Source organism: Corvus kubaryi, unplaced genomic scaffold (genome assembly GCF_017639235.1).
Source record: "Corvus kubaryi isolate FWS band 111438036 unplaced genomic scaffold, C.kubaryi_AGA036_p1.0 37266, whole genome shotgun sequence".
In the NCBI taxonomy this organism is placed as follows: Eukaryota; Metazoa; Chordata; class Aves; order Passeriformes; family Corvidae; genus Corvus; species Corvus kubaryi.
In genome coordinates, this window is record NW_024581081.1 from 9,141,845 (window position 1) to 9,151,528 (window position 9,684).

Here is a 9,684-nt window from a genome sequence, read left to right on the forward strand (position 1 = left end):
ACTGGAAACTGTTCATGCTCTTATGTATTGTGGGGATTCTTGGGGGAAAAAGATCCCTGTTATTAGAAGAAATATTGTGTTAGATGAGGGTATGCATCTGGGTTTTACTAATAAGCCTACATCTCCAGATTTGCTGATTACTAGAAGCGTCGTGTTTTCAGACTTAAAATAGTGGCCCTGCTGTCTCTGTGCCTTGCAGCCTTGCATAAAGTAGTCTTGACAACTGGAAATGTTCTAGATAACTGCTAACAGCTCTTACTGACAAGTGTATGTCAGTGGTTTCTCCACTGTGTTTATTACTCTCTGACACTCTGCCTGCACTGTCTATACTGGGGACTTAAGGGAGTTCTCTACAGAGAAACTATTTGAGAGAGACTTAGAGACCCCGTGACATCAGAGGCAATTCCTTGGATACACAGAGACAAGGGTACTATTTCTGTGCTTGACAGAAAGGCTTGACAGGCACCTAGTATAGGGTTAGGAAGGCAGCCTGGACTTGAACATGTAGGGAACAGGAGAGTGGAGCACTAAGAATCAGGTTCTTCTGGCATCAGTATGCTGATACATTTCTTTTAAATAAGTCTGGTGGCAAAACACTCCTGCTGTCATACTCTCAAGTACTGCATGGGAGAGGTTACACTTCAGAACCTTTCTCACTTTACTTATGGTGTGATCCCTTTGGTTTGTGTTACCTGCTGATTCTTAACAGTATGGTGATGTATGTGCCTCGTTTTAATTTGCAGGGGGGCAACAAAACACTTTGAACAATTTAGGGCTAATTCAATCCAAAAAATGTGTCTAGTCTGTGTCACTGTAACGCATTTAATGACTCTTGTGTGCGAACTGCAACAGACAGATCTGAAATGCAAAACACGATGCTATTTCTTGAGCAGAAGCTGTAGGGGTTATGCAACTGCTGGGTTGCATTGGAAGCCTTTAGTGCTTTTCTTAACACTATGTATGAATTGTCTTCCTATTCAGAACCTATTTATAATTACTTAATTTATAATTTATTTATAATTAGTTGTAGGGCAGTTATCTTAAAAAAACATCAAGATCACAATTTAATTCATAGTGGACTATGCCAAAGCTGTTTTGTATGTGTCAGAATGCAGACTTTATTTGCATAGTCACAAACCTTTCTTCCCAGAAATTGTGCTTTGTTCTGTGTACTGCATAAGCAGTGCTCAACAGCATTGTGATTCCTCTTCTTTATTCGGTGAACGTCTGTTGCACTCAGTTGAAGCATGTTCCTAAATACATAATTTATGGTTTTCTGCTCTGGTCATCACATTATTTGTACTCGTCTTCAAGTATTCAAAATTTATCCGGTATTTGATTTTCACACACTTCCTTGTACTTCATAGTATTAGTGTTATTCCTGGTCTATAGAAAGAAAACTGAGGCACATGCTCCAAATTGTATATACTTCCATTTCCCCATACACTGGATAGTTTTAGGGTAATGAATGCTGTTAGTGTGGAATTTGTCTTTTCCCTTGAGTACAGTTACATACTGCACTTTTCCCCACTGAGTAAGCCTGATGGTTTGAACCTTTAGGCCCAGCAGAATCCTCTATTTTCTTGGTATTTCCATCATGCATTGCTTTAAACATTCTCTCCTGTGATTGGAAGTGCAGTGACTCTCCTGACTCCCATCAGTGGTACGTTCACAGTAAAAAATCAGGCCCTACAAATTTAGGGCCTGAACAGCCTGATCTTCAATAGATCATCTCTGTGCCGAGGTTACATATGAAAGTGGTAGAAGAGGGATTACTGATCTGTGGGGAACAAATGAAAAAGTGTCATGCTGTTCTAGAAGCACATTCATGACAAAATTAATTCCCCTAGAGAAATCTAAAATATATTTGAGTCCATTAATTGGAACTGCACAATGAGCTTTCTGCAGAATATTTTTATCAGGGAAGATGTGTTCAGATTGTATCTACTGAAAAATTAATGTGGGGGTTTGTAGAAATATATGTGGAACCTTACAGGCTATAGGGGTAATTTCACCTTTGTTGCTGACTCCACCTCCAGTAACTGTTTATATGAACTGGAAAATTACCTAGAACAGCTTCTGGCTTAGAAAAAAAACCCCACACATGTTGAATTTGGTTCAGTTGTGAAATTCTGGAAGATTACAGCTATTCCAAATTTAACTATGAGACACAACAGAAATCTAGACTGCCCTTTAGCACAGGTCCACTGCATTTATCCTATAGACTAACTAGTTTCAAAGTGAAGAAACATTTAAATGCTTTCCTGTCCTCCTTTGCTTATGCTTAACTGAACTTAGGCAGAGAGAGAGGTGATCTAGTTAAGAAACAAAGGACTTCTCCACATTCAGAGGGGTTGAGAACAGACAAGAGCCTTCACCATGAGTGGGTTATTGCTGGTAGATCTCAAGAGCAACCAGTCTGATACTGGAAAGTGTGCAAAACTGATACTCATTTCTCCTGACATAAGAATATGTCTGAAGTTGGTGAGAGGGATCATAGCTGGGAGGAAACAATTGCCTTTAGAATTGGAATTGGAAAATTCAGGCCTTGCTGTTTTTCACATCAGGCATGGCAGGAACATTGCTCATTTTCTCAGTGCCAGTTCTTTATGAGTGTCAGAGTAAAGCTTTGTTGGACAGCATGCAAAGACAACAGCTCCTGAAAAGGGAAATTTGTGCTATACGTAAAGAACATGTTATCCCTGTTTGGCAGTAATTCAGGTTCTGCCTAACGCTGCTGTGTATAGGGATGAATTTACTGCTTTTATTGATCTTTGTATCTCTACTGTGGAATGAATAATAAGTAGATAGTATTCATTTTTACAAACTGGCAATTTGTTCAATCACATTGCCTTCCTGTGTGTGTAACTTGAATATCATTGATGTCAGTGATATTACACTTGTGTATCTGGAAAGAGAAATGAGGGCATTGAGACTGCAACTTGTCAAAGGTCAGTCAGTCAATCTGTACAAATGCTGAGTTTAGAACACAGCAGTGTCTGATATCCTGTGCCCATAATCTCTACCTCATACCTCAGTGATTTAAAACCTGTGCCCCTCAGATAACTGTTGTCTGGAAACTCTGACTTAGTTGACGGTGTTTGTTTCTAGATAAGTAGAGGCATATTGTCTTTGCATTCCTTGTCTCTCACACGCTCTCCTCTCTCATTGTGACCGAAACTATTGCTGAACGATGTGGTGCCATTTTAGATGATAATCTCAGGTAAACCATTAACGGTCACAGGCTGGCCTACAAAGGGGTTTTTTTAACTGATTCTATTAATGAATTACAAATTGTATCATCAGTTGCAGCTTTCATATTGCCCTAGTCACACAGTTTCTTCCTTGCTTAGTACCTCTGTGTGGTAAGGCTAAGCCAACATAAAATAGGAACACAGACAGGGTTCTGGGAACACACTATGTGAGAAGGTTTCTTCAAAAGGTTTGTAATAGGCCATGCTATACCCCTAGTCCTGCCCCTTGCATTCTCGTCACTGAACCATTTTTAAAATCCTGGATCTGTCTCACCATTTTTTCCACTCTTACGCCAGGCCTATTTGTAGTTTCCCCACCTGTTACTGTGTGTATTGCGTTGTAGCTGACTGCATGTTGCTCCACGACTTCAGTGTGCCAACAGACTGACTGCAGTGTGGTATATAAGTTACAATATACTTTTCCCAGTTTTTCCTTTACCCACTTCTAATTTGTGCAAAGCATCTATCAAAGCTTCTGATATTATTTAGTTCATGATCAGTCTTTGTGAGTTGCACCTACCCTGACAAGAACGCTTAAACCAAAAAGACATCCTCAAAGAGGCTAGCTCAAGGGATAAGGGGCTTCAGATATCGTGGTTCCTTATGAATACAAATGTGTCAGTATGTGAAGTTTGAGGGCTCTTCTCATTCATGAAAGGTATGGTCTTGTGCTGTGCTGCCTGGCAGTGCCATCGCCAGAGGCTTTGCCTAGCTCTGTTACATCTTTCAGCACTCACGTTGCAGTTTGTGATTGTTAGTACGTATCACAGTACTGCCGAGTGACTTTGTGGCAGAGACCAGATGTTGATTGCTTCCTACTGCTACCTGCCCTGAACCCTCGCTGAGAACCAGGACCATCTGCTGTGCAGGATGCAGAGCTCTAAGCAGGGCCCTACAAACAGTAGGAACACTGCCTCCAGGGTGTAAGGGACCCTAAATGCCTGAGCAAGCCTGATGTCCTAGAATAATGCTAGGTGTGTTTGGGTGCAGGCCACACCCAGTCTGGAGCGGCGAACATGGAGGTGAAGGGTGTATGATAGGTAAAGCACACCGTAATCATCATTTTGGTGTCGATTCCTTGGGGCTTTTAAACAGACAAAGCCTCTGCTCCTGAGAATTCTTTTCTAGGTGGACATTAAGGACCAAAGGAAGCATTGCTGACACTGTTTCAGAGATGGCAGAGTGCAGCATGATAAGCTTGTTTCTCTCAGTGAGAGTAGTCTGATGAGCTAACACGCAGATTTTTGGGAAAATTTTATCTGACATGACTTGCTCAAGGTCACATAAGGGCATCTTAAGCTGGCATTATCACACCACGTCTCAGCCCCGTGATTTTCCTTCCGCACAAAGGGTTGGCAAAATCCAGTGATGTCAGTGCAGTCAGCATTTTCTCCATACCCCTGAAGCCCAAGCTATGCTTTGGTAGTATTTGTTGGTCCCATAAATGTTTCTTGCTACACTTCATCCGTGGCTGAATTCCAGGGACAGAGTAAGTCGTCTCTATATATAGCTGATGAAACACTTTGGGATCTTCTGACAATGACAGTTGTTACTATGAAGCCAGCAAGTGAATTTTTTCTGTTCTTTCTTAATTTTTATTTCCAAACCTATCACTTGAAATAATATACTTTTAAAAAAGGATTTAGCTACTGCATAGATAATATCACCATGTATAAGTAGCATGGAGATTTTTCAGTCAAAGTTTGTGCCTCTTGGTGCTAAATGTGGGAGGGCTAAATATGCTCAGTGCCCACAGTGCTTTTCCTTAGCTCAGACAAAATCACGGTTTTGGTTCCTGGATGTATGGCCCTGTTCTCTGTTCTCTATTTTCCTTTATGTATGTGTTAATTTCAGAAATAGGAAGTGAGTTTAAAGTTTATTCATGCTACCTTTACATAATGAATTTAGATCCTTGGTTTTCTTCTTTTAGTGAACTTACAATGTATTGTGTTTCTTACATTGAAGAAGGCAGGTTATATTTATTGTATTGCAAAAAAACCAAACCCCAAAACCTCTAATAAATGATGAATACATTTTATAACATGCCTTACCTTTCTGGTTAGCTTTGTTAGGGAAATTTATGCATAATTTTTTAACAGAATCCAACATTTTGGCCCAATCTAAATTATCATTTTCTTAAATAATTCAGATTTTTGTTGGTTAAGCTTTAAACTAGTGGATATTTGCTACAAGCAAAAGTATGTTTTATGTACAGTGACAGTTACGGCATGCTTTGAAAAGAAAAGGGCTTTTTGATCCCTCTTTTAAGATTCTATTAACAGTTTACACAAAAAAATAGTCACTTTGAATTTATTTTTTTTTACCTTTCATTGACTTCTTTCTTGAGAAAGCATCCTACTGTTCTTTTTCACAAAGAAACAGGCTGTGACTATGACAAGATGATTACTTAAAGACTTAATGACTGATTGAGTTCTCATAAGGTTCTTTATCTTCCTGTGGCCTTTCTGAGACAGTTTTGGCAGATACAAACTATTGTGATCCTACACAGAAGGGTTACAGCTGAAAACTAATGGTGACCATTTCCATGTCAGTTGATTGTTTCACAGGCTATTATTTAAGTAGAGAAATCTGGCTCATTTCTTATTCTAGATCTCATTAAGTTCAAATAGAAGAATGATCTGGTGAAACATTGTTTGTAGTGTTCAACATTTTTTAAGTTTTAATAGAAGTTGTCAGTTTATTCTACAATTTTGTGAGAGGGAAGCATAAGAAACATGTTGAAGGATTGAAAGTCTGAGAAACAGTAAAAATGCAAAGGAGAGAATTCTTGAAAGAATGATATGATGGCTTTTAACAAGTAAATGAATGTTAAATATAAACTCTGTGAAAAACTTTCAATTTCATTAAGAAGAATGATGAAGATTGATGTCCTTTAGCCAGAAAAGCCCTTTGATTCTCAAGGACTTCATGCAAAGCGTACCAGAAGGCTTTCACTTGGGTGGTATTCACTTGTGTGAACTCACAAACCACCTTCTCTTGCTAGGAAAGGTCTGGCCTTTTTGGTGCTCCTCATGCATGGGAAGTGATGCCTGGTTGCCACAGTGTTCTCCTGGGTTCAAGGCATCATTCTCCTGGATTGGCCTTTACTAGTGTGTATGTTAGCATGAGCTACAACTGCACACCTTTTGCCAAATAAAAGACAGAAATAATTGATAATTCAGCTCTGCCATCTCCATTTCTGATCTCCCCCTGCCACCTTACTTCTTCTAATCTGTTTGGCAGTCATGAGTATTCTTTCATCTTGTCACATTTTAAATAACCCGTGTCATTTCTGCCTTAAATATACTTGCTGGCTCTCAGGTGTCTTGCCGTGTCAACTTAAAATTCCCTATTCACATGGTTCATTGTGTTTCTTTCTCTATTTGAGGCTTTTGTCCTTTCTTTCCTGCTCAGGTTGCTAATTTCTGTTTTGGTTTTATTTTCTTTCTCCTTAGGCACACATAGTTAATGGCTATTTGACAGCTTTATTTGGGATAGTCCTAACCTACCTCTGATGTGAGAAGATCCTTAGTGAAGCAAACTTATTCATACTGTTGTGCTGGGCACAGCTTTCCTATTCTCTTGAGCTGAAAGAGGCAGCTCTCTTTCCACTTCAAGTTTGGCTCTTTCCACTATGGACCTCCATTCATATGTTTCTCATTACCATCCACACAGTTAGTTTATAAAATTAAATTAAAGTAGTAAACAAAATACCAGATACTCCTTCTAAAGCTCCATCTATAAATATCTCTGCTGCCTACTCATGCTGTCTGATTAAGAGGCAGTAAGCAGTTAGTTAGAGAACCTAAAGCAGGTCAGATTCCATCAAGATAGGCAGGAATTTTTTTTTTTTTTAATGAGGCTATTCCATTTAGCTTCCTGTTTCATGGGTAAAATCCCCAATGTTCTCCAAATGCACTCTGACAATGTTGAAGCCTCCTATTTTGACATTTTCAGAATGAAAAAGATTTTTCATTCTGAAATATTTTTTGATCCAAAATGGACTAATACAACCTAACCTGGCTAATATAGCCAAAGTGGGTCTTGAAATACTCGATTTTTTTAATCTCTCAGACTAGCTGAGAGATGCTATGGTTCTGGCTGTAGGTTCCTTGGAACAATGAAGACATTTTGGTTTTATTTGCTTTGTTATCAAGTACTGTTTACCTATGTACCAAGTAAACATGGGAAAATGAACAGTACCTTTTCTGCAGTGGCTAGCTATGTTTTGAGAATATTCAGTTATTTTATGAAAAAACTTAATAGCCTTCTTTCAGAATTCTGGAAAATTTGGGTAGAATGTCCTTTGACTTCTAGAAATCTAGGCCTGGGTCTGATTCCAGTCCTAATCCACAGTGTGATTGGATATTCTTTGTCAAATAAATTCTTTGCCACAGCACCTCAGTTTTTATTTCATGACACAGGCACCCTGGCCCGTGTTAGAGGGTGAGGACCAACAAATGAAATATGGGTTGTAGCTAATACCTCCCTGTATGAAGCCATCAGTACCTTTAAGGTTCACCTGTAGTGCACAGTGGGGACTGGTGCAGAACCATTTTCATCCATGTAGATCCCCAGACAAGGCAGTGCCAAGGAAAGGCACAAAGCTGGTTGCAGTGGCTCACCTCTAATGAGGGAGTGCATGGAAGGTCACAGGTTTCATCAGTGCAGGAGAGCTCTTCGCATGGGGAACAGCTCTGGGTCACAGTATTACAATTTATGTGTGTACTTCTGGGACTCCTCTGACTTCTTCCTGCATTTCCTTAAGATACTTTCCTGTGCTCTATATAGTGAAAAAGAAGAAAAGGTTTTACTGACTTCGAAGACTTGAATTATCATTTACGTGATTGCAGGTAGACTTGTATTGCAAACGGAAGTGACTACCAGGCTATAAAAATAAACCACACAAATTACACCAGCACACATATAATGTATATGTACATGAGTTATGTTGTTTTGTAATTGCTATTTGATATTGTCTCAGAGGATCCTAAAGGGAATGCTCACTTGTGTTTGAGCAAAAAAGTCTAAGCATAGCATTTACTTTGTTACATAGGTGGAAGTGTAGCAACCTTGAGAATATTTGCACTGAGCAGGGGAAAAGCATGTGGTTCTGTCTGGCTGCTTAGATTTGGAATTTCATTTTTAGACTGTTTCTCTCACAATATGCACATCAGTCTTTCAGAAGCTGAACTTGCTTTTATTGCATAAGTTGTTGCAATCCTCTTCTGAATTCCAATTTGCAACCTTAGTGCTGCATTTACGAAGTTTTTTTGAACTGAGGAGTAGGTATTTTCTGTGCATGTGTGCATGTTCTTCTATATTGCTTGGAGTTATGGGATAGAAGGTGACTTGGAAGAAAGCAGAGCTTTAGTTAGCAATATGAAATGGAGGGCATATGCTGTCTAGGTGTAAATTATTCTGGTTATTCATTCCCAATGGTTTAGAGATCTACTGAGCCTTTACTGAACATAGTTTTCCCTTACACCTGGTTTTGTAACTTAGGGCTTCCAAAAGCACAGCTTTGGTGAGCATTTTCTTTTTCTAAGTGAGGTTCGAATTGTATCCAGTGTGAACACCGCTAGAGAAGATGACCTTGGCTGATGATAGGTGCAGGCATTAATGACAAGCTACATGAAGAACGTAGTAAACTTGCCAGTTCCCAGAAGAAACATTGTTGCCAAAGCAACTGAAATGATACGGCACGGGAGATACCGGACATGCTTGCCAGGATGCTTGATCTCAGCGCTATCCTTTGAGATTTTGCCCTGTGGAAAGCACCGGCAAATGGTTCCTGTCACACGTGTAAAGTTACTGGGTTCCACAGAGCTTTGTATGTGCTTCTTGGTGCCTGCTTTTGGATTTACTGAGTGTGTTTCCTGGACAAAAAGATACGTGTTGCCTTTTAATTGTGCTTCCATGCTGTATGGTTAACTCCAGACCTATTTTCACTGGAAAACGTTTCATCTCTTGGGTGTCCTTGTCTGCGCTGGCTCGTGTAATCCTTAATCTGAAAACGCCAAGTGACTCAAGGCGGGACACGGGCTTCAGACTAACGATAAGCAATGTCGAACTGCATTAGCAGCTCGCAGGCGGGTTTTGGGGAGTGGGATTGCATGTCAGTAAGAGAGAAAGAACCAAAACAAAAGGACGGGTATGTATCAGATTGGAAGAGCAGACCGGCAGGCACGACGGTCAGTCGTTTTGGGCCGGAGCGCTGAGGGGAGCAGCCTCCGCTCCGCGCTGACCTCGCAGCCCTGCCCGCCCGGGTGCCCGCGGCGGGGCCGGGGCCGCCGCCCGAGCCACGTGACGGCCCGGCGGGGATAATAACCCGCGGCAAAGAGCCGCCCCGGGCTCCTCCGCAGGGTCAGCCACAGGGACCGGCAGCAGCAGCAGCAGCAGCAGCAGCAGCAGCAGCAGCAGCAGCAGC

At 40.7% G+C, this 9,684-nt stretch overlaps 1 protein-coding gene across 8 annotated transcripts in view; it reads left to right on the forward strand.

The window, feature by feature from the left end:
- The first annotated feature begins 9,647 nt into the window (after positions 1–9,647).
- ACTN2 (actinin alpha 2) overlaps positions 9,648–9,684 on the forward strand; it is a 69,530-nt gene continuing 69,493 nt past the window's right edge. For 3 of the 8 annotated variants that reach the window (XM_042025311.1, XM_042025307.1, XM_042025313.1), the window contains exon 1: positions 9,650–9,684. This exon is cut by the window's right edge and continues 444 nt beyond it. The gene's annotated coding sequence lies outside the window, so the exon portion shown is untranslated. The other 5 variants (XM_042025314.1, XM_042025309.1, XM_042025308.1 and 2 more) reach the window with 3 other exon arrangements.